The sequence below is a fragment of the Scyliorhinus torazame genome, chromosome 5, assembly GCF_047496885.1.
Source record: "Scyliorhinus torazame isolate Kashiwa2021f chromosome 5, sScyTor2.1, whole genome shotgun sequence".
Lineage (NCBI taxonomy): Eukaryota > Metazoa > Chordata > Chondrichthyes > Carcharhiniformes > Scyliorhinidae > Scyliorhinus > Scyliorhinus torazame.
The window spans coordinates 47,500,432-47,525,739 of NC_092711.1; positions in this window are offsets into that span (position 1 = coordinate 47,500,432).

A 25,308-nucleotide genomic window follows, 5' to 3' on the forward strand; every position below is an offset into this window, starting at 1 on the left:
CCATCCTCAGCATCTCCACTCACCTTCCAATAACACAACCTTCCGAAACCCATCCTCAGCATCTCCACTCACCTCCCATTAACATAACATGCAGAAACCCATCCTCATCATCTCCACTCACCTCCCAATAACACAACCTGCAGAAACCCATCCTCATCATCTCCACTCACCTCCCAATAACACAACCTGCAGAAACCCATCCTCAGCATCTCCACTCACGTCCCAATAACACAACCTGCAGAAACCCATCCTCAGCATCTTCACTCACCTTCCAATAACACAACCTGAAGAAACCCATCCTCAGCATCTTCACTCACCTCCCAATAACACAACCTGGAGAAACCCATTCTCAGCATCTTCACTCACCTTCCAATAACACAAACTGCAGAAACTCATCCTCAGCATCTTCACTCACCTCCCAATAACACAACCTGCAGAAACCCATCCTCCTCATCTCCACTCACCTCCCAATAACACAACCTGCAGAAACCCATCCTCAGCAACTCCACTAACATCCCAATAACACAACCTGCAGAAACCCATCCTCCACATCTCCACTCACCTCCCAATAACACAACCTGCAGAAACCCATCCTCAGCATCTTCACTCACCTCCCAATAACACAACCTGCAGAAACCCATTCTCAGCATCTTCACTCACCTTCCAATAACACAAACTGCAGAAACTCATCCTCAGCATCTTCACTCACCTCCCAATAACACAACCTGCAGAAACCCATCCTCCTCATCTCCACTCACCTCCCAATAACACAACCTGCAGAAACCCATCCTCAGCATCTCTACTCACCTCCGAATGACACAACCTGCAGAAACTCATCCTCAGCATCTTCACTCACCTTCCAATAACACAACCTGCAGAAACCCATCCTCAGCATCTCCACTCACCTTCCAATAACACAACCTTCCGAAACCCATCCTCAGCATCTCCACTCACCTCCCATTAACATAACATGCAGAAACCCATCCTCATCATCTCCACTCACCTCCCAATAACACAACCTGCAGAAACCCATCCTCATCATCTCCACTCACCTCCCAATAACACAACCTGCAGAAACCCATCCTCAGCATCTCCACTCACCTCCCAATAACACACCCTGCAGAAACCCATCCTCAGCATCTTCACTCGCCTTCCAATAACACAACCTGAAGAAACCCATCCTCAGCATCTTCACTCACCTCCCAATAACACAACCTGGAGAAACCCATTCTCAGCATCTTCACTCACCTTCCAATAACACAAACTGCAGAAACTCATCCTCAGCATCTTCACTCACCTCCCAATAACACAACCTGCAGAAACCCATCCTCCTCATCTCCACTCACCTCCCAATAACACAACCTGCAGAAACCCATTCTCAGCATCTTCACTCACCTTCCAATAACACAACATTCCGAAACCCATCCTCAGCATCTCCACTCACCTCCCATTAACACAACATGCAGAAACCCATCCTCATCATCTCCACTCACCTCCCAATAACATAACCTGCAGTAACCCATCCTCATCATCTCCACTCACCTCCCAATAACACAACCTGCAGAAACCCATCCTCAGCATCTCCACTCACCTCCCAATAACACAACCTGCAGAAACCCATCCTCAGCATCTTCACTCACCTTCCAAAACACAACCTGAAGAAACCCATCCTCAGCATCTTCACTCACCTCCCAATAACACAACCTACAGAAATCCATCCTCAGCATCTTCACTCACCTTCCAATAACACAACCTGCAGAAACCCATCCTCAGCATCTTCACTAACCTCCCAATAACACAACCTGCAGAAACCCATCCTCAGCACCTCCACTCACCTTCCAATAACACAAACTTCCGAACCCATCCTCAGCATCTCCACTCACCTCCCATTAACACAACCTGCAGAAACCCATCCTCATCATCTCCACTCACCTCCCAATAACACAAACTGCAGAAACCCATCCTCCGCATCTCCACTCACCCCCCAATAACACAACCTGAAGAAACCCATCCATAGCATCTCCACTTACCTTCCAGTAACACAACCTGCAGAAATCCATCCTCAGCATCTCCACTCACCGTCCAATAACACAACCTGAAGAAACCCATCCTCAGCGTCTTCACTCACCTCCCAATAACACAACCTGCAGAAACCCATCCTCAGCTTCTCCACTCACCCCCCAATAACACAACCTGAAGAAACCCATCCATCGCATCTTCACTCACCTCCCAATAACACAACCTGCAGAAACCCATCCTCAGCATCTCCACTCACCTCCCATTAACATAACATGCAGAAACCCATCCTCATCATCTCCACTCACCTCCCAATAACACAACCTGCAGAAACCCATCCTCATCATCTCCACTCACCTCCCAATAACACAACCTGCAGAAACCCATCCTCAGCATCTCCACTCACCTCCCAATAACACAACCTGCAGAAACCCATCCTCAGCATCTTCACTCACCTTCCAATAACACAACCTGAAGAAACCCATCCTTAGCATCTTCACTCACCTCCCAATAACACAACCTGGAGAAACCCATTCTCAGCATCTTCACTCACCTTCCAATAACACAAACTGCAGAAACTCATCCTCAGCATCTTCACTCACCTCCCAATAACACAACCTGCAGAAACCCATCCTCCTCATCTCCACTCACCTCCCAATAACACAACCTGCAGAAACCCATTCTCAGCATCTTCACTCACCTTCCAATAACACAAACTGCAGAAACTCATCCTCAGCATCTTCACTCACCTCCCAATAACACAACCTGCAGAAACCCATCCTCCACATCTCCACTCACCTCCCAATAACACATCCTGCAGAAACCCATCCTCAGCATCTCTACTCACCTCCCAATAACACAACCTGCAGAAACTCATCCTCAGCATCTTCACTCACCTTCCAATAACACAACCTGCAGAAACCCATCCTCAGCATCTCCACTCACCTCCCAATAACACAACCTGCAGAAACCCATCCTCAGCATCTCCACTCACCTCCCAATAACACAACCTGCAGAAACCCATCCTCAGCATCTTCACTCACCTTCCAAAACACAACCTGAAGAAACCCATCCTCAGCATCTTCACTCACCTGCCAATAACACAACCTACAGAAATCCATCCTCAGCATCTTCACTCACCTTCCAATAACACAACCTGCAGAAACCCATCCTCAGCATCTTCACTAACCTCCCAATAACACAACCTGCAGAAACCCATCCTCAGCACCTCCACTCACCTTCCAATAACACAAACCTCCGAACCCATCCTCAGCATCTCCACTCACCTCCCATTAACACAACCTGCAGAAACCCATCCTCATCATCTCCACTCACCTCCCAATAACACAAACTGCAGAAACCCATCTTCCGCATCTCCACTCACCCCCCAATAACACAACCTGAAGAAACCCATCCATAGCATCTCCACTTACCTTCCAGTAACACAACCTGCAGAAATCCATCCTCAGCATCTCCACTCACCGTCCAATAACACAACCTGAAGAAACCCATCCTCAGCGTCTTCACTCACCTCCCAATAACACAACCTGCAGAAACCCATCCTCAGCTTCTCCACTCACCCCCCAATAACACAACCTGAAGAAACCCATCCATCGCATCTTCACTCACCTCCCAATAACACAACCTGCAGAAACCCATCCTCAGCATCTCCACTCACCCCCCAATAACACAACCTGCAGAAACCCATCCTCAGCATCTCCACTCACCTACCAATAACACAACCTGCAGAAACCCATCCTCAGCATCTCCACTCACCTCCCAATAACACAACCTGCAGAAACCCATCCTCAGCATCTCCACTCACCTCCCAATAACGCAACCTGCAGAAACCCATCCTCTGCATCTTCACTCACCTTCCAATAACACAACCTGCAGAAACCCATCCTCAGCATCTTCCCTAACCTCCCAATAACACAACCTGCAGAAACCTATCCTCAGCATCTCCACTAACCTCCCAATTCCACAACCTGCAGAAACCTATCCTCAGAATCTCCACTCACCTCCCAATAACACAACCTGCAGAAACCCATCCTCAGCATCTTCACTCACCTCCCAATAACACAACCTGCAGAAACTCATCCTCAGCATCTTCACTCACCTTCCAATAACACAACCTGCAGAAACCCATCCTCAGCATCTTCACTCACCTCCCAATAACACAACCTGCAGAAACTCATCCTCAGCATCTTCACTCACCTTCCAATAACACAACCTGCAGAAACCCATCCTCAGCATCTCCACTCACCTCCCAATAACACAACCTGCAGAAACCCATCCTCAGCATCTCCACTCACCTCCCAATAACACAACCTGCAGAAACCCATCCTCAGCATCTTCACTCACCTTCCAAAACACAACCTGAAGAAACCCATCCTCAGCATCTTCACTCACCTGCCAATAACACAACCTACAGAAATCCATCCTCAGCATATTCACTCACCTTCCAATAACACAACCTGCAGAAACCCATCCTCAGCATCTTCACTAACCTCCCAATAACACAACCTGCAGAAACCCATCCTCAGCACCTCCACTCACCTTCCAATAACACAAACCTCCGAACCCATCCTCAGCATCTCCACTCACCTCCCATTAACACAACCTGCAGAAACCCATCCTCATCATCTCCACTCACCTCCCAATAACACAAACTGCAGAAACCCATCCTCCGCATCTCCACTCACCCCCCAATAACACAACCTGAAGAAACCCATCCATAGCATCTCCACTTACCTTCCAGTAACACAACCTGCAGAAATCCATCCTCAGCATCTCCACTCACCGTCCAATAACACAACCTGAAGAAACCCATCCTCAGCGTCTTCACTCACCTCCCAATAACACAACCTGCAGAAACCCATCCTCAGCTTCTCCACTCACCCCCCAATAACACAACCTGAAGAAACCCGTCCATCGCATCTTCACTCACCTCCCAATAACACAACCTGCAGAAACCCATCCTCAGCATCTCCACTCACCCCCCAATAACACAACCTGCAGAAACCCATCCTCAGCATCTCCACTCACCTACCAATAACACAACCTGCAGAAACCCATCCTCAGCATCTCCACTCACCTCCCAATAACACAACCTGCAGAAACCCATCCTCAGCATCTCCACTCACCTCCCAATAACGCAACCTGCAGAAACCCATCCTCTGCATCTTCACTCACCTTCCAATATCACAACCTGCAGAAACCCATCCTCAGCATCTTCCCTAACCTCCCAATAACACAACCTGCAGAAACCCATCCTCAGCATCTCCACTAACCTCCCAATTCCACAACCTGCAGAAACCCATCCTCAGAATCTCCACTCACCTCCCAATAACACAACCTGCAGAAACCCATCCTCAGCATCTTCACTCACCTCCCAATAACACAACCTGCAGAAACCCATCCTCAGCATCTTCACTCACCTCCCAATAACACAACCTGCAGAAACCCATCCTCAGCATCTTCACTCACCTCCCAATAACACAACCTGCAGAAACGCATCCTTAGCATCTCGACACACCGTCCAATAACACAACCAGCAGAAACACATCCTCAGCGTCTTCACTCACCTCCCAATAACACAACCTGCAGAAACCCATTCTCAGCATCTCCACTCTCCCCTCAATAACACAACCTGAAGAAACCCATCCATAGCATCTCCACTCACCTCCCAATAACACAACCTGCAGAAACCCATCCTCAGCATCTTCACTCACCTCCCAAAAACACAACCTGCCAAAACCCATCCTCAGCATCTTCACTCACCTCCCAATAACACAACCTGCAGAAACCCATCCTCAGCGTCTTCACTCACCTCCCAATATCACAACCTGCAGAAACCCATCCTCAGCATCTTCACTCACCTCCCAATAACACAACCTGCAGAAACCCATTCTCAGCATCTTCACTCACCTTCCAATAACACAAACTGCAGAAACTCATCCTCAGCATCTTCACTCACCTCCCAATAACACAACCTGCAGAAACCCATCCTCCACATCTCCACTCACCTCCCAATAACACAACCTGCAGAAACCCAACCTCATCATCTCCACTCACCTCCCAATAACACAACCTGCAGAAACCCATCCTCAGCATCTCCTCTCACCTCCCAATAACACAACCTGCAGAAACCCATCCTCAGCATCTCCACTCACCTTCCAATAACATAAACTTCCGAAACCCATCCTCAGCATCTCCACTCACCTCCCAATAACACAAACTGCAGAAACCCATCCTCCGCATCTCCACTCACCCCCCAATAACACAACCTGAAGAAACCCATCCATAGCATCTCCACTTACCTTCCAGTAACACAACCTGTATTAATCCATCCTCAGCATCTCCACTCACCTCCCAATAACACAACCTGCAGAAACCCATCCTCAGCATCTCCACTCACCCCCGAATAACACAACCTGAAGAAACCCATCCATAGCATCTTCACTCACCTCCCAATAACACAACCTGCAGAAACCCATCCTCAGCATCTCCACTCACCTACCAATAACACAACCTGCAGAAACCCATCCTCAGCATCTCCACTCACCTCCCAATAACACAACCTGCAGAAACCCATCCTCAGCATCTCCACTCACCTCCCAATAACGCAACCTGCAGAAACCCATCCTCTGCATCTTCACTCACCTTCCAATAACACAACCTGCAGAAACCCATCCTCAGCATCTTCACTAACCTCCCAATAACACAACCTGCAGAAACCCATCCTCAGCACCTCCACTCACCTTCCAATAACACAAACTTCCGAAACCCATCCTCAGCATCTCCACTCACCTCCCATTAACACAACCTGCAGAAACCCATCCTCATCATCTCCACTCACCTCCCAATAACACAAACTGCAGAAACCCATCCTCCGCATCTCCACTCACCCCCCAATAACACAACCTGAAGAAACCCATCCATAGCATCTCCACTTACCTTCCAGTAACACAACCTGTAGAAATCCATCCTCAGCATCTCCACTCACCGTCCAATAACACAACCTGAAGAAACCCATCCTCAGCGTCTTCACTCACCTCCCAATAACACAACCTGCAGAAACCCATCCTCAGCATCTCCACTCACCCCCCAATAACACAAACTGCAGAAACCCATCCTCCGCATCTCCACTCACCCCCCAATAACACAACCTGAAGAAACCCATCCATAGCATCTCCACTTACCTTCCAGTAACACAACCTGTAGAAATCCATCCTCAGCATCTCCACTCACCGTCCAATAACACAACCTGCAGAAACCCATCCTCAGCGTCTTCACTCACCTCCCAATAACACAACCTGCAGAAACCCATCCTCAGCATCTCCACTCACCCCCGAATAACACAACCTGAAGAAACCCATCCAAAGCATCTTCACTCACCTCCCAATAACACAACCTGCAGAAACCCATCCTCAGCATCTCCACTCACCTACCAATAACACAACCTGCAGAAACCCATCCTCAGCATCTCCACTCACCTCCCAATAACACAACCTGCAGAAACCCATCCTCAGCATCTCCACTCACCTCCCAATAACGCAACCTGCAGAAACCCATCCTCTGCATCTTCACTCACCTTCCAATAACACAACCTGCAGAAACCCATCCTCAGCATCTTCACTAACCTCCCAATAACACAACCTGCAGAAACCCATCCTCAGCACCTCCACTCACCTTCCAATAACACAAACTTCCGAAACCCATCCTCAGCATCTCCACTCACCTCCCATTAACACAACCTGCAGAAACCCATCCTCATCATCTCCACTCACCTCCCAATAACACAAACTGCAGAAACCCATCCTCCGCATCTCCACTCACCCCCCAATAACACAACCTGAAGAAACCCATCCATAGCATCTCCACTTACCTTCCAGTAACACAACCTGTAGAAATCCATCCTCAGCATCTCCACTCACCGTCCAATAACACAACCTGAAGAAACCCATCCTCAGCGTCTTCACTCACCTCCCAATAACACAACCTGCAGAAACCCATCCTCAGCATCTCCACTCACCCCCCAATAACACAACCTGAAGAAACCCATCCATCGCATCTTCACTCACCTCCCAATAACACAACCTGCAGAAACCCATCCTCAGCATCTCCACTCACCCCCCAATAACACAACCTGCAGAAACCCATCCTCAGCATCTCCACTCACCTCCCAATAACGCAACCTGCAGAAACCCATCCTCTGCATCTTCACTCACCTTCCAATAACACAACCTGCAGAAACCCATCCTTAGCATCTCTACACACCGTCCAATAACACAACCTGCAGAAACCCATCCTCAGCGTCTTCACTCACCTTCCAATAACACAACCTGCAGAAACCCATCCTCAGCATCTCCACTCACCTCCCAATAACACAACCTGCAGAAACCCATCCTCAGCATCTCCACTCACCTCCCAATAACACAACCTGCAGAAACCCATCCTCAGCATCTTCACTCACCTTCCAAAACACAACCTGAAGAAACCCATCCTCAGCATCTTCACTCACCTGCCAATAACACAACCTACAGAAATCCATCCTCAGCATATTCACTCACCTTCCAATAACACAACCTGCAGAAACCCATCCTCAGCATCTTCACTAACCTCCCAATAACACAACCTGCAGAAACCCATCCTCAGCACCTCCACTCACCTTCCAATAACACAAACCTCCGAACCCATCCTCAGCATCTCCACTCACCTCCCATTAACACAACCTGCAGAAACCCATCCTCATCATCTCCACTCACCTCCCAATAACACAAACTGCAGAAACCCATCCTCCGCATCTCCACTCACCCCCCAATAACACAACCTGAAGAAACCCATCCATAGCATCTCCACTTACCTTCCAGTAACACAACCTGCAGAAATCCATCCTCAGCATCTCCACTCACCGTCCAATAACACAACCTGAAGAAACCCATCCTCAGCGTCTTCACTCACCTCCCAATAACACAACCTGCAGAAACCCATCCTCAGCTTCTCCACTCACCCCCCAATAACACAACCTGAAGAAACCCATCCATCGCATCTTCACTCACCTCCCAATAACACAACCTGCAGAAACCCATCCTCAGCATCTCCACTCACCCCCCAATAACACAACCTGCAGAAACCCATCCTCAGCATCTCCACTCACCTACCAATAACACAACCTGCAGAAACCCATCCTCAGCATCTCCACTCACCTCCCAATAACACAACCTGCAGAAACCCATCCTCAGCATCTCCACTCACCTCCCAATAACGCAACCTGCAGAAACCCATCCTCTGCATCTTCACTCACCTTCCAATATCACAACGTGCAGAAACCCATCCTCAGCATCTTCCCTAACCTCCCAATAACACAACCTGCAGAAACCCATCCTCAGCATCTCCACTAACCTCCCAATTCCACAACCTGCAGAAACCCATCCTCAGAATCTCCACTCACCTCCCAATAACACAACCTGCAGAAACCCATCCTCAGCATTTTCACTCACCTCCCAATAACACAACCTGCAGAAACCCATCCTCAGCATCTTCACTCACCTCCCAATAACACAACCTGCAGAAACCCATCCTCAGCATCTTCACTCACCTCCCAATAACACAACCTGCAGAAACGCATCCTTAGCATCTCGACACACCGTCCAATAACACAACCAGCAGAAACACATCCTCAGCGTCTTCACTCACCTCCCAATAACACAACCTGCAGAAACCCATTCTCAGCATCTCCACTCTCCCCTCAATAACACAACCTGAAGAAACCCATCCATAGCATCTCCACTCACCTCCCAATAACACAACCTGCAGAAACCCATCCTCAGCATCTTCACTCACCTCCCAAAAACACAACCTGCCAAAACCCATCCTCAGCATTTTTACTCACCTCCCAATAACACAACCTGCAGAAACCCATCCTCAGCGTCTTCACTCACCTCCCAATATCACAACCTGCAGAAACCCATCCTCAGCATCTTCACTCACCTCCCAATAACACAACCTGCAGAAACCCATTCTCAGCATCTTCACTCACCTTCCAATAACACAAACTGCAGAAACTCATCCTCAGCATCTTCACTCACCTCCCAATAACACAACCTGCAGAAACCCATCCTCCACATCTCCACTCACCTCCCAATAACACAACCTGCAGAAACCCAACCTCATCATCTCCACTCACCTCCCAATAACACAACCTGCAGAAACCCATCCTCAGCATCTCCTCTCACCTCCCAATAACACAACCTGCAGAAACCCATCCTCAGCATCTCCACTCACCTTCCAATAACATAAACTTCCGAAACCCATCCTCAGCATCTCCACTCACCTCCCAATAACACAAACTGCAGAAACCCATCCTCCGCATCTCCACTCACCCCCCAATAACACAACCTGAAGAAACCCATCCATAGCATCTCCACTTACCTTCCAGTAACACAACCTGTATTAATCCATCCTCAGCATCTCCACTCACCTCCCAATAACACAACCTGCAGAAACCCATCCTCAGCATCTCCACTCACCCCCGAATAACACAACCTGAAGAAACCCATCCATAGCATCTTCACTCACCTCCCAATAACACAACCTGCAGAAACCCATCCTCAGCATCTCCACTCACCTACCAATAACACAACCTGCAGAAACCCATCCTCAGCATCTCCACTCACCTCCCAATAACACAACCTGCAGAAACCCATCCTCAGCATCTCCACTCACCTCCCAATAACGCAACCTGCAGAAACCCATCCTCTGCATCTTCACTCACCTTCCAATAACACAACCTGCAGAAACCCATCCTCAGCATCTTCACTAACCTCCCAATAACACAACCTGCAGAAACCCATCCTCAGCACCTCCACTCACCTTCCAATAACACAAACTTCCGAAACCCATCCTCAGCATCTCCACTCACCTCCCATTAACACAACCTGCAGAAACCCATCCTCATCATCTCCACTCACCTCCCAATAACACAAACTGCAGAAACCCATCCTCCGCATCTCCACTCACCCCCCAATAACACAACCTGAAGAAACCCATCCATAGCATCTCCACTTACCTTCCAGTAACACAACCTGTAGAAATCCATCCTCAGCATCTCCACTCACCGTCCAATAACACAACCTGAAGAAACCCATCCTCAGCGTCTTCACTCACCTCCCAATAACACAACCTGCAGAAACCCATCCTCAGCATCTCCACTCACCCCCCAATAACACAAACTGCAGAAACCCATCCTCCGCATCTCCACTCACCCCCCAATAACACAACCTGAAGAAACCCATCCATAGCATCTCCACTTACCTTCCAGTAACACAACTTGTAGAAATCCATCCTCAGCATCTCCACTCACCGTCCAATAACACAACCTGCAGAAACCCATCCTCAGCGTCTTCACTCACCTCCCAATAACACAACCTGCAGAAACCCATCCTCAGCATCTCCACTCACCCCCGAATAACACAACCTGAAGAAACCCATCCAAAGCATCTTCACTCACCTCCCAATAACACAACCTGCAGAAACCCATCCTCAGCATCTCCACTCACCTACCAATAACACAACCTGCAGAAACCCATCCTCAGCATCTCCACTCACCTCCCAATAACACAACCTGCAGAAACCCATCCTCAGCATCTCCACTCACCTCCCAATAACGCAACCTGCAGAAACCCATCCTCTGCATCTTCACTCACCTTCCAATAACACAACCTGCAGAAACCCATCCTCAGCATCTTCACTAACCTCCCAATAACACAACCTGCAGAAACCCATCCTCAGCACCTCCACTCACCTTCCAATAACACAAACTTCCGAAACCCATCCTCAGCATCTCCACTCACCTCCCATTAACACAACCTGCAGAAACCCATCCTCATCATCTCCACTCACCTCCCAATAACACAAACTGCAGAAACCCATCCTCCGCATCTCCACTCACCCCCCAATAACACAACCTGAAGAAACCCATCCATAGCATCTCCACTTACCTTCCAGTAACACAACCTGTAGAAATCCATCCTCAGCATCTCCACTCACCGTCCAATAACACAACCTGAAGAAACCCATCCTCAGCGTCTTCACTCACCTCCCAATAACAGAACCTGCAGAAACCCATCCTCAGCATCTCCACTCACCCCCCAGTAACACAACCTGAAGAAACCCATCCATCGCATCTTCACTCACCTCCCAATAACACAACCTGCAGAAACCCATCCTCAGCATCTCCACTCACCCCCCAATAACACAACCTGCAGAAACCCATCCTCAGCATCTCCACTCACCTCCCAATAACGCAACCTGCAGAAACCCATCCTCTGCATCTTCACTCACCTTCCAATAACACAACCTGCAGAAACCCATCCTTAGCATCTCTACACACCGTCCAATAACACAACCTGCAGAAACCCATCCTCAGCGTCTTCACTCACCTCCCAATAACACAAACTGCAGAAACCCATCCTCAGCATCTCCACTCACCCCCCAATAACTCAACCTGAAGAAACCCATCCATAGCATCTCCACTCACCTCCCAATAACACAACCTGCAGAAACCCATCCTCAGCATCTTCACTCACCTCCCAATAACACAACCTGCAGAAACCCATCCTCAGCGTCTTCACTCACCTCCCAATATCACAACCTGCAGAAACCCATCCTCAGCATCTTCACTCACCTCCCAATAACACAACCTGCAGAAACCCATTCTCAGCATCTTCACTCACCTTCCAATAACACAAACTGCAGAAACTAATCCTCAGCATCTTCACTCACCTCCCAATAACACAACCTGCAGAAACCCATCCTCCACATCTCCACTCACCTCCCAATAACACAACCTGCAGAAACCCATCCTCATCATCTCCACTCACCTCCCAATAACACAACCTGCAGAAACCCATCCTCAGCATCTCCACTCACCTCCCAATAACACAACCTGCAGAAACCCATCCTCAGCATCTTCACTCACCTTCCAATAACACAACCTGAAGAAACCCATCCTCAGCATCTTCACTCACCTCCCAATAACACAACCTCCAGAAATCCATCCTCAGCATCTTCACTCACCTTCCAATAACACAACCTGCAGAAACCCATCCTCAGCATCTTCACTAACCTCCCAATAACACAACCTGCAGAAACCCATCCTCAGCATCTCCACTCACCTTCCAATAACACAAACTTCCGAAACCCATCCTCAGCATCTCCACTCACCTCCCAATAACACAAACTGCAGAAACCCATCCTCAGCATCTCCACTCACCTACCAATAACACAACCTGCAGAGACCCATCCTCAGCATCTCCACTCACCTCCCAATAACACAACCTGCAGAAACCCATCCTCTGCATCTTGACTCACCTTCCAATAACACAACCTGCACAAACCCATCCTCAGCATCTTCCCTAACCTCCCAATAACACAACCTGCAGAAACCTATCCTCAGCATCTCCACTAACCTCCCAATTCCACAACCTGCAGAAACCTATCCTCAGAATCTCCACTCACCTCCCAATAACACAACCTGCAGAAACCCATCCTCAGCATCTTCACTCACCTCCCAATAACAAAACCTGCAGAAACGCATCCTTAGCATCTCTACACACCGTCCAATAACACAACCTGCAGAAACCCATCCTCAGCGTCTTCACTCACCTCCCAATAACACAACCTGCAGAAACCCATCCTCAGCATCTCCACTCACCCCCCAATAACACAACCTGAAGAAACCCATCCATAGCATCTCCACTCACCTCCCAATAACACAACCTGCAGAAACCCATCCTCAGCATCTTCACTCACCTCCCAATAACACAACCTGCCAAAACCCATCCTCAGCATCTTCACTCACCTCCCAATAACACAACCTGCAGAAACCCATTCTCAGCATCTTCACTCACCTTCCAATAACACAAACTGCAGAAACTCATCCTCAGCATCTTCACTCACCTCCCAATAACACAACCTGCAGAAACCCATCCTCCACATCTCCACTCACCTCCCAATAACACAACCTGCAGAAACCCATCCTCAGCATCTTCACTCACCTCCCAATAATACAACCTGCAGAAACTCATCCACAGCATCTTCACTCACCTTCCAATAACACAACCTGCAGAAACCCATCCTCAGCATCTCCACTCACCTTCCAATAACACAACCTTCCGAAACCCATCCTCAGCATCTCCACTCACCTCCCATTAACACAACATGCAGAAACCCATCCTCATCATCTCCACTCACCTCCCAATAACACAACCTGCAGAAACCCATCCTCATCATCTCCACTCACCTCCCAATAACACAACCTGCAGAAACCCATCCTCAGCATCTCCACTCACCTCCCAATAACACAACCTGCAGAAACCCATCCTCAGCATCTCCACTCACCTTCCAATAACACAAACTTCCGAAACCCATCCTCGGCATCTCCACTCACCTCCCATTAACACAACCTGCAGAAACCCATCCTCAGCATCTTCACTAACCTCCCAATAACACAACCTGCAGAAAACCATCCTCAGCATCTCCACTCACCTTCCAATAACACAAACTTCCGAAACCCATCCTCAGCATCTCCACTCACCTCCCAATAACACAAACTGCAGAAACCCATCCTCAGCATCTCCACTCACCTACCAATAACACAACCTGCAGAGACCCATCCTCAGCATCTCCACTCACCTCCCAATAACACAACCTGCAGAAACCCATCCTCTGCATCTTGACTCACCTTCCAATAACACAACCTGCACAAACCCATCCTCAGCATCTTCCCTAACCTCCCAATAACACAACCTGCAGAAACCTATCCTCAGCATCTCCACTAACCTCCCAATTCCACAACCTGCAGAAACCTATCCTCAGAATCTCCACTCACCTCCCAATAACACAACCTGCAGAAACCCATCCTCAGCATCTTCACTCACCTCCCAATAACAAAACCTGCAGAAACGCATCCTTAGCATCTCTACACACCGTCCAATAACACAACCTGCAGAAACCCATCCTCAGCGTCTTCACTCACCTCCCAATAACACAACCTGCAGAAACCCATCCTCAGCATCTCCACTCACCCCCCAATAACACAACCTGAAGAAACCCATCCATAGCATCTCCACTCACCTCCCAATAACACAACCTGCAGAAACCCATCCTCAGCATCTTCACTCACCTCCCAATAACACAACCTGCCAAAACCCATCCTCAGCATCTTCACTCACCTCCCAATAACACAACCTGCAGAAACCCATTCTCAGCATCTTCACTCACCTTCCAATAACACAAACTGCAGAAACTCATCCTCAGCATCTTCACTCACCTCCCAATAACACAACCTGCAGAAACCCATCCTCCACATCTCCACTCACCTCCCAATAACACAACCTGCAGAAACCCATCCTCAGCATCTTCACTCACCTCCCAATAATACAACCTGCAGAAACTCATCCACAGCATCTTCACTCACCTTCCAATAACACAACCTGCAGAAACCCATCCTCAGCATCTCCACTCACCTTCCAATAACACAACCTTCCGAAACCCATCCTCAGCATCTCCACTCACCTCCCATTAACACAACATGCAGAAACCCATCCTCATCATCTCCACTCACCTCCCAATAACACAACCTGCAGAAACCCATCCTCATCATCTCCACTCACCTCCCAATAACACAACCTGCAGAAACCCATCCTCAGCATCTCCACTCACCTCCCAATAACACAACCTGCAGAAACCCATCCTCAGCATCTCCACTCACCTTCCAATAACACAAACTTCCGAAACCCATCCTCGGCATCTCCACTCACCTCCCATTAACACAACCTGCAGAAACCCATCCTCATCATCTCCACTCACCTCCCAATAACACAAACTGCAGAAACCCATCCTCCGCATCTCCACTCACCCCCCAATAACACAACCTGAAGAAACCCATCCGCAGCATCTCCACTTACCTTCCAGTAACACAACCTGTAGAAATCCATCCTCAGCATCTCCACTCACCGTCCAATAACACAACCTGAAGAAACCCATCCTCAGCGTCTTCACTCACCTCCCAATAACACACCCTGCAGAAACCCATCCTCAGCATCTCCACTCACCACCCAATAACACAACCTGAAGAAACCCATCCATAGCATCTTCACTCACCTCCCAATAACACAACCTGCAGAAACCCATCCTCAGCATCTCCACTCACCCCCCAATAACACAACCTGCAGAAACCCATCCTCAGCATCTCCACTCACCTCCCAATAACACAACCTGCAGAAACCCATCCTCAGCATCTCCAATCACCGTCCAATAACACAACCTGTAGAAACCCATCCTCAGCATTTTCACTCACCTTCCAATAACACAACCCGCAGAAACCCATCCTCAGCATTTTCACTCACCTCCCAATAACACAAATTGCAGAAACCCATCCTCAGCATCTCCACTCACCTCCCAGTAACACAACCTGCAGAAACCCATCCTCAGCATCTCCACTCACCGTCCAATAACACAACCTGCAGAAACCCATCCTCAGCATTTTCACTCACCTTCCAATAACACAACCTGTAGAAACCCATCCTCAGCATCTTCACTAACCTTCCAATAACACAACCTGTAGAAACCCATCCTCAGCATCTTCACTCACCTCCCAATAACACAACCTGCAGAAACCCATCCTCAGCATCTTCACTCACCTCCCAATAACACAACCTGCAGAAACCCATCCTCAGCATCTCCACTCACCTCCCAATAACACAACCTGCAGAAACCCATCCTCACTCACCTTCCAATAACACAACCCGCAGAAACACATCCTCAGCATTTTCACTCACCTCCAAATAACTCAACTTGCAGAAACCCATCCTCAGCGTCTCCACTCACCTCCCAATAACACAACCTGCAGAAACCCATCCTCACTCACCTTCCAATAACACAACCTGCAGAAACCCATTCTCAGCATCTCCACTCACCTCCCAGTAACACAACCTGCAGAAACCCATCCTCAGCATCTCCACTCACCTCCCAATAACACAACCTGCAGAAACCCATCCTCAGCATCCACACTCACCTCCCAATAACACAACCTGCAGAAACCCATTCTCAGCATCTCCACTCACCTCCCAATAACACAACCTGCAGAAACCCATCCTCAGCATCACTCACCTCCCAATAACACAACCTGCAGAAACCCATCCTCAGCATCTCCTCTCACCTTCCAATAACACAACCTTCAGGCACCCATTCTCAGCATTTACACTCACCTCCCAATAACACAACCTGTAGAAACCCATCCTCAGCATCTGCACTAACGTTCCATTAACACAACCTGTAGAAACCCATCCTCAGCATCTCCACTCACCTCCCAATAACACAACCTGCAGAAACCCATCCTCAGCATCTCCTCTCACCTTCCAATAACACAACCTGCAGGAACCCATTCTCAGCATTTCCACTCACCTCCCAATAACACAATCTGCAGAAACCCATCCTCAGCATTTTCACTCACTATCCAATAACACAACCTGCAGAATCCCATCCTCAGCATCTCCACTCACCTCCCAATAACACAACCTGCAGAAACCCATCCTCAGCACCTCCACTCACCCCCCAATAACACAACCTGCAGAAACCCATCCTCAGCATTTTCACTCACCTTCCAATAACACAACCTGTAGAAACCCATCCTCAGCATCTTCACTACGTTCCAATAACACAACCTGTAGAAACCCATCCTCAGCATCTCCACTAACCTTCCAATAACACAACCAGAGGGTGGCGGTTGATGGGAAATGTTCAGAATGGAGTTTAGTCACAAGTGGAGTACCACAAGGATCTGTTCTGGGGCCGTTTCTGTTTGTCATTTTTATCAATGACCTAGAGGAAGGCGCAGAAGGGTGGGTGAGTAAATTTGCAAACGATACTAAAGTCGGTGGTGTTGTCGATAGTGTGGAAGGATGTAGCAGGTTACAGAGGGATATAGATAAGCTGCAGAGCTGAGCTGAGAGGTGGCAAATGGATTTTAATGTAGAGAAGTGTGAGGTGATTCACTTTGGAAGGAATACCAGGAATGTGGAATCTTTGGCTAATGGTAAAGTTCTTGAAAGTGTGGATGAGCAGAGGGATCTAGCTGTCCATGTACATAGATCCCTGAAAGTTGCCACCCTGGTTGATAGGGTTGTGAAAAGGCCTATGGAGTGTTGGCCTTTATTGGTAGAGGGATTGAGTTCCGGAGTCAGGAGGTCATGTTGCAGCTGTACAGAACTCTTGCTCGGCCGCATATGGAGTATTGCGTACAGTTCTGGTCACCGCATTATAGGAAGGACGTGGAGGCTTTGGAGCGGGTGCAGAGGAGATTTACCGGGATGTTGCCTGGTATGGAGGGAAAATCTTATGAGGAAAGGCTGATGGACTTGAGGTTGTTTTCGTTGGAGAGAAGAAGGTTGAGAGGAGACATAATAGAGGCATACAAAATGATCAGGGGGTTGGATAGGGTGGACAGTGAGAGCCTTCTCCCGCGGATGGAAATGGCTGGCACGAGGGGACATAACTTTAAACTGAGGGGTAATAGATATAGGACAGAGGTCAGAGGTAGGTTCTTTACGCAAAGAGTACTGAGGCCGTGGAATGCCCTACCTGCTACAGTAGGGAACTCGCCAACATTGAGGGCATTTAAAATTTTATTGGATAAACATATGGATGATAATGGCATAGTGTAGGTTAGATGGCTTTTGTTTCGGTGCAACATCGTGGGCCGAAGGGCCTGTACTGCGCTGTATTGTTCTATGTTCTATGTTCTATGAACCCATCCTCAGCATCTCCACTCACCTTCCAATAACACAACCTGCAGAAACCCATCCTCAGCATCTCCACTAACCTTCCAAAAACACAACCTGCAGAACCCATCCTCAGCATCTCCACTCACCTTCCAATAACACAACCTGCAGAAACCCATCCTCAGCATCTCCACTCACCTCCCAATAACACAACCTGCAGAAACACATCCTCAGCATCTCCACTTACCTCCCAATAACACAACCTGCAGAACCCATCCTCAGCATCTCCACTCACCTCCCAATAACACAACCTGCAGAAACCCATCCTCAGCATCTTCCCTAACCTCCCAATACCACAACCTGCAGAAGCCCATCCTCAGCATCCACACTCACCTCCCAATAACACAACCTGCAGAAACCCATTCTCAGCATCTTCACTCACCTCCCAATAACACAACCTGCAGAAACAAATTCTCAGCATCTCCACTCACCGTCTAATAACACAAACTGCAGAGACCCATTCTCAGCATCTTCACTAACCTCCCAATATCACAACCTGCAGAAACGCAGCCTCAGCATCTTCCCTCACCTCCCAATAACACAACCTGCAGAAACCCATTCTCAGCATCTTCACTCACCTCCCAATAACACAACCTGCAGAAACCCATCCTCAGCATCTTCACTCACCTCCCAATAACACAACCTGCAGAAACCCATCCTCAGCATCTCCACTCACCTCCCAATAACACAACCTGCAGAAACCCATCCTCACTCACCTTCCAATAACACAACCCGCAGAAACCCATCCTCAGCATTTTCACTCACCTCCAAATAACTCAACTTGCAGAAACCCATCCTCAGCGTCTCCACTCACCTCCCAATAACACAATCTGCAGAAACCCATCCTCAGCATCTTCCCTAACCTCCCAATACCACAACGTGCAGAAGCCCATCCTCAGCATCCACACTCACCTCCCAATAACACAACCTGCAGAAACCCATTCTCAGCATCTTCACTCACCTCCCAATAACACAACCTGCAGAAACAAATTCTCAGCATCTCCACTCACCGTCCAATAACACAAACTGCAGAGACCCATTCTCAGCATCTTCACTAACCTCCCAATATCACAACCTGCAGAAACGCAGCCTCAGCATCTTCCCTCACCTCCCAATAACACAACCTGCAGAAACCCATCCTCAGCCTCTTCCCTCACCTCCCAATAACACAACCTCCAGAACACCATCCTCAGCACCTTCACTAATCTTCCAATAACACAACCTGCAGAAACCCATCCTCTGCATCTCCACTCGCCTCCCAATAACACAACCTGGAGAAACCCATCCTCAGCCTCTTCACTCACCTTCCAATAACACAACCTGCAGAAACCCATCCTCAGCACCTCCACTCACCTCCCTATAACACAACCTGCAGAAACACATCCTCAGCATTTCCACTTACGTCCCAATAACACAACCTGCAGAAACCTATCCTCAGCATCTTCCCTCACCTCCCAATAACACAACCTGCAGAAACCCATCCTCAGCATCTCCACTCACCTCCCAATAACACAACCTGCAGAAACCCATCCTCAGCATCTTCACTCAGCTCCCAATAACACAACCTGCAGAAACGCATCCTCAGCATCTCCACTATCCTTCCAATAACACAACCTGCAGAAACCCATCCTCAGCATCTCCACTCACCTCCCAGTAACACAACCTGCAGAAACCCATCCTCAGCATCTCCACTCACCTCCCAAGAACACAACCTGCAGAAACCCATCCTCAGCATCTCCACTCACCTCCCAATAACACAACCTGCAGAAACACATCCTCAGCATCGTCACTCACCTCCCAATAGCACAACCTGCAGAAACGCATCCTCAGCATCTCCACTATCCTTCCAATAACACAACCTGCAGAAACCCATCCTCAGCATCTCCGCTCACCTCCCAATAACACAACCTGCAGAAACCCATACTCAGCATCTCCACTCACCTCCCAATATCACAACCTGCAGAAACCCATCCTCAGCATCTTCACTCACCTTCCAATAACACAACCTGCAGAAACCCAGCCTCAGCATCTTCACTCACCTCCCAATTACACAACCTGCAGAAATGCATCCTCAGCATCTCCACTCACCTTCCAATAACACAACCTGCAGAAACCCATCCTCAGCATCTTCACTCACCTCCCAATTACACAACCTGCAGAAACGCATCCTCAGCATCTCCACTCACCTCCCAATAACGCAACCTGCAGAAACCGATCCTCAGCATCTCCACTCACCTCCCAATAACACAACCTGCAGAAACCCATCCTCAGCATCTCCACTCACCTCCCAATAACACAACCTGCAGAAACCCATCCTCAGCATCAACACTCACCTTCCAATAACACAACCTGCAGAAACCCATCCTCAGCATCTTCACTCACCTTCCAATAACACAACCTGCAGAAACCCAGCCTCAGCATCTCCATCTCCTTCCAATAACATAACCTGCAGAAACCCATCCTCAGCATCTCCACGCACCTCCCAATAACACAAACTGCAGGAACCATCCTCAGGATCTTCACTCACCTCCCAATAACACAACCTGCAGAAACACATCCTCAGCAACTCAACTTACCTCCCAGTAACACAACCTGCAGAAACCCATCCTCAGCATCTCCACTCACCTCCCAATAACACAACCTGCAGAAACACATCCTCAGCATCTCCACTCACCTCCCAATACCACAACCTGCAGAAACCCATCCTCAGCATCTCCACTCACCTCCCAATAACACAACCTGCAGAAACCCATCCTCAGCATCTCCACTCACCTCCCAATAACACAACCTGCAGAAACCCATACTCAGCATCTCCACTCACCTCCCAATATCACAACCTGCAGAAACCCATCCTCAGCATCTTCCCTAACCTCCCAATACCACAACCTGTAGAAACCCATCCTCATCATCTTCACTCACCTCCCAATTACACAACCTGCAGAAATGCATCCTCAGCATCTCCACTCACCTTCCAATAACACAACCTGCAGAAACCCATCCTCAGCATCTTCACTCACCTCCCAATTACACAACCTGCAGAAACGCATCCTCAGCATCTTCACTCACCTTCCAATAACACAACCTGCAGAAACCCAGCCTCAGCATCTCCATCTCCTTCCAATAACATAACCTGCAGAAACCCATCCTCAGCATCTCCACGCACCTCCCAATAACACAAACTGCAGGAACCATCCTCAGGATCTTCACTCACCTCCCAATAACACAACCTGCAGAAACACATCCTCAGCAACTCAACTTATCTCCCAGTAACACAACCTGCAGAAACCCATCCTCAGCATCTCCACTCACCTCCCAATAACACAACCTGCAGAAACACATCCTCAGCATCTCCACTCACCTCCCAATACCACAACCTGCAGAAACACATCCTCAGCATCTCCACTCACCTCCCAATAACACAACCTGCAGAAACCCATCCTCAGCATCTCCACTCACCTCCTAATAACACAACCTGCAGAAACCCATCCTCAGCATCTCCACTCACCTCCCAATAACACAACCTGCAGAAACCCAGCCTCAGCATCTCCATCTCCTTCCAATAACATAACCTGCAGGAACCATCCTCAGGATCTTCACTCACCTCCCAATAACAAAACCTGCAGAAACACATCCTCAGCATCTCCACTCACATCCCAATAACACAACCTGCAGAACCCATCCTCAGCATCTCCACTCACCTCCCAATAACACAATCTGCAGAAACCCATCCTCAGCATCTTCCCTAACCTCCCAATACCACAACCTGCAGAAGCCCATCCTCAGCATCCTCACTCACCTCCCAATAACACAACCTGCAGAAACGCATCCTCAGCATCTCCACTATCCTTCCAATAACACAACCTGCAGAAACCCATCCTCAGCATCTCCACTCACCTCCCAATAACACAACCTGCAGAAACCCATCCTCAGCATCTCCACTCACCTCCCAAGAACACAACCTGCAGAAACCCATCCTCAGCATCTTCACTCACCTCCCAATAACACAACCTGCAGAAACCCATCCTCAGCATCGTCACTCACCTCCCAATAACACGACCTGCAGAACCGCATCTTCAGCATCTCCACTATCCTTCCAATAACACACCCTGCAGAAACCCATCCTCAGCAAATCCACTCACCTCCCAATAACACAACCTGCAGAAACCCATCCTCAGCATCTCCACGCAGCTCCCAATATCACAACCTGCAGAAACCCATCCTCAGCATCTCCACGCAGCTCCCAATAACACAACCTGCAGAAACCCATCCTCAGCATCTCCACGCAGCTCCCAATATCACAACCTACAGAAACCCATCCTCAGCATCTTCCCTAACCACCCAATAACACAAACTGCAGAAACCCATCCTCAGCATCTCCACTCACCTCCCAATAACACAACCTGCAGAAACCCATCCTCAGCATCTCCACTCACCTCCCAATAACACAACCTGCAGAAACCCATCCTCAGCATCTCCACGCAGCTCCCAATATCACAACCTGCAGAAACCCATCCTCAGCATCTCCACTCACCTCCCAATAACACAACCTGCAGAAACCCATCCTCAGCATCTTCCCTAACCTCCCAATACCACAACATGTAGAAACCCATTCTCAGCATCTCCACTCACCTTCCAATAACACAACCTGCAGAAACCCATCCTCAGCATCTCCACTCACCTTCCAATAACACAACCTGCAGAAACCCATCCTCAGCATCTTCACTCACCTCCCAATTACACAACCTGCAGAAACCCATCCTAAGCATCTCCACTCACCTCCCAATAATGCAAACTGCAGAAACCGATCCTCAGCATCTCCACTCACCTCACAATAACACAACCTGCAGAAACCCATCCTCAGAATCTTCACTCACCTCCCAATAACACAACCTGCAGAAACCCATCCTCAGCAACTCCACTCACCTCCCAATAACACAACCTGCAGAAACCCATCCTCAGCATATCCACCCACCTCCCAATAACACAACCTGCAGAAACCCATCCTCAGCATCTTCACTCACCTTCCAATAACACAACCTGCAGAAACCCAGCCTCAGCATCTCCATCTCCTTCCAATAACATAACCTGCAGAAACCCATCCTCAGCATCTCCACACACCTCCCAATAACACAAACTGCAGGAACCATCCTCAGGATCTTCACTCACCTCCCAATAACAGAACCTGCAGAAACACATCCTCAGCATCTCAACTTACCTCCCAGTAACACGACCTGCAGAAACCCATCCTCAGCATCTCCACTTACCTCCCAATAACATAACCTGCAGAAACCCATCCTCAGCATCTCCACACACCTCCCAATAACACAAACTGCAGGAACCATCCTCAGCATCTCCACTCACCTCCCAATAACACAACCTGCAGAAACCCATACTCAGCATCTCCACTCACCTCCCAATATCACAACCTGCAGAAACCCATCCTCAGCATCTTCCCTAACATCCCAATACCACAACCTGTAGAAACCGATCCTCAGCATCTTCACTCACCTCCCAATTACACAACCTGCAGAAATGCATCCTCAGCATCTCCACTCACCTTCCAATAACACAACCTGCAGAAACCCATCCTCAGCATCTTCACTCACCTCCCAATTACACAACCTGCAGAAACGCATCCTCAGCATCTCCACTCACCTCCCAATAACGCAACCTGCAGAAACCGATCCTCAGCATCTCCACTCACCTCCCAATAACACAACCTGCAGAAACCCATCCTCAGCATCTCCACTCACCTCCCAATAACACAACCTGCAGAAACCCATCCTCAGCATCTCCACTCACCTTCCAATAACACAACCTGCAGAAACCCATCCTCAGCATCTTCACTCACCTTCCAATAACACAACCTGCAGAAACCCAGCCTCAGCATCTCCATCTCCTTCCAATAACATAACCTGCAGAAACCCATCCTCAGCATCTCCACGCACCTCCCAATAACACAAACTGCAGGAACCATCCTCAGGATCTTCACTCACCTCCCAATAACACAACCTGCAGAAACACATCCTCAGCATCTCAACTTACTTCCCAGTAACACAACCTGCAGAAACCCATCCTCAGCATCTCCACTCACCTCCCAATAACACAACCTGCAGAAACACATCCTCAGCATCTCCACTCACCTCCCAATACCACAACCTGCAGAAACCCATCCTCAGCATCTCCACTCACCTCCCAATAACACAACCTGCAGAAACCCATCCTCAGCATCTCCACTCACCTCCTAATAACACAACCTGCAGAAACCCATCCTCAGCATCTCCACTCACCTCCCAATAACACAACCTGCAGAAACCCAGCCTCAGCATCTCCATCTCCTTCCAATAACATAACCTGCAGAAACCCATCCTCAGCATCTCCACACACCTCCCAATAACACAAACTGCAGGAACCATCCTCAGGATCTTCACTCACCTCCCAATAA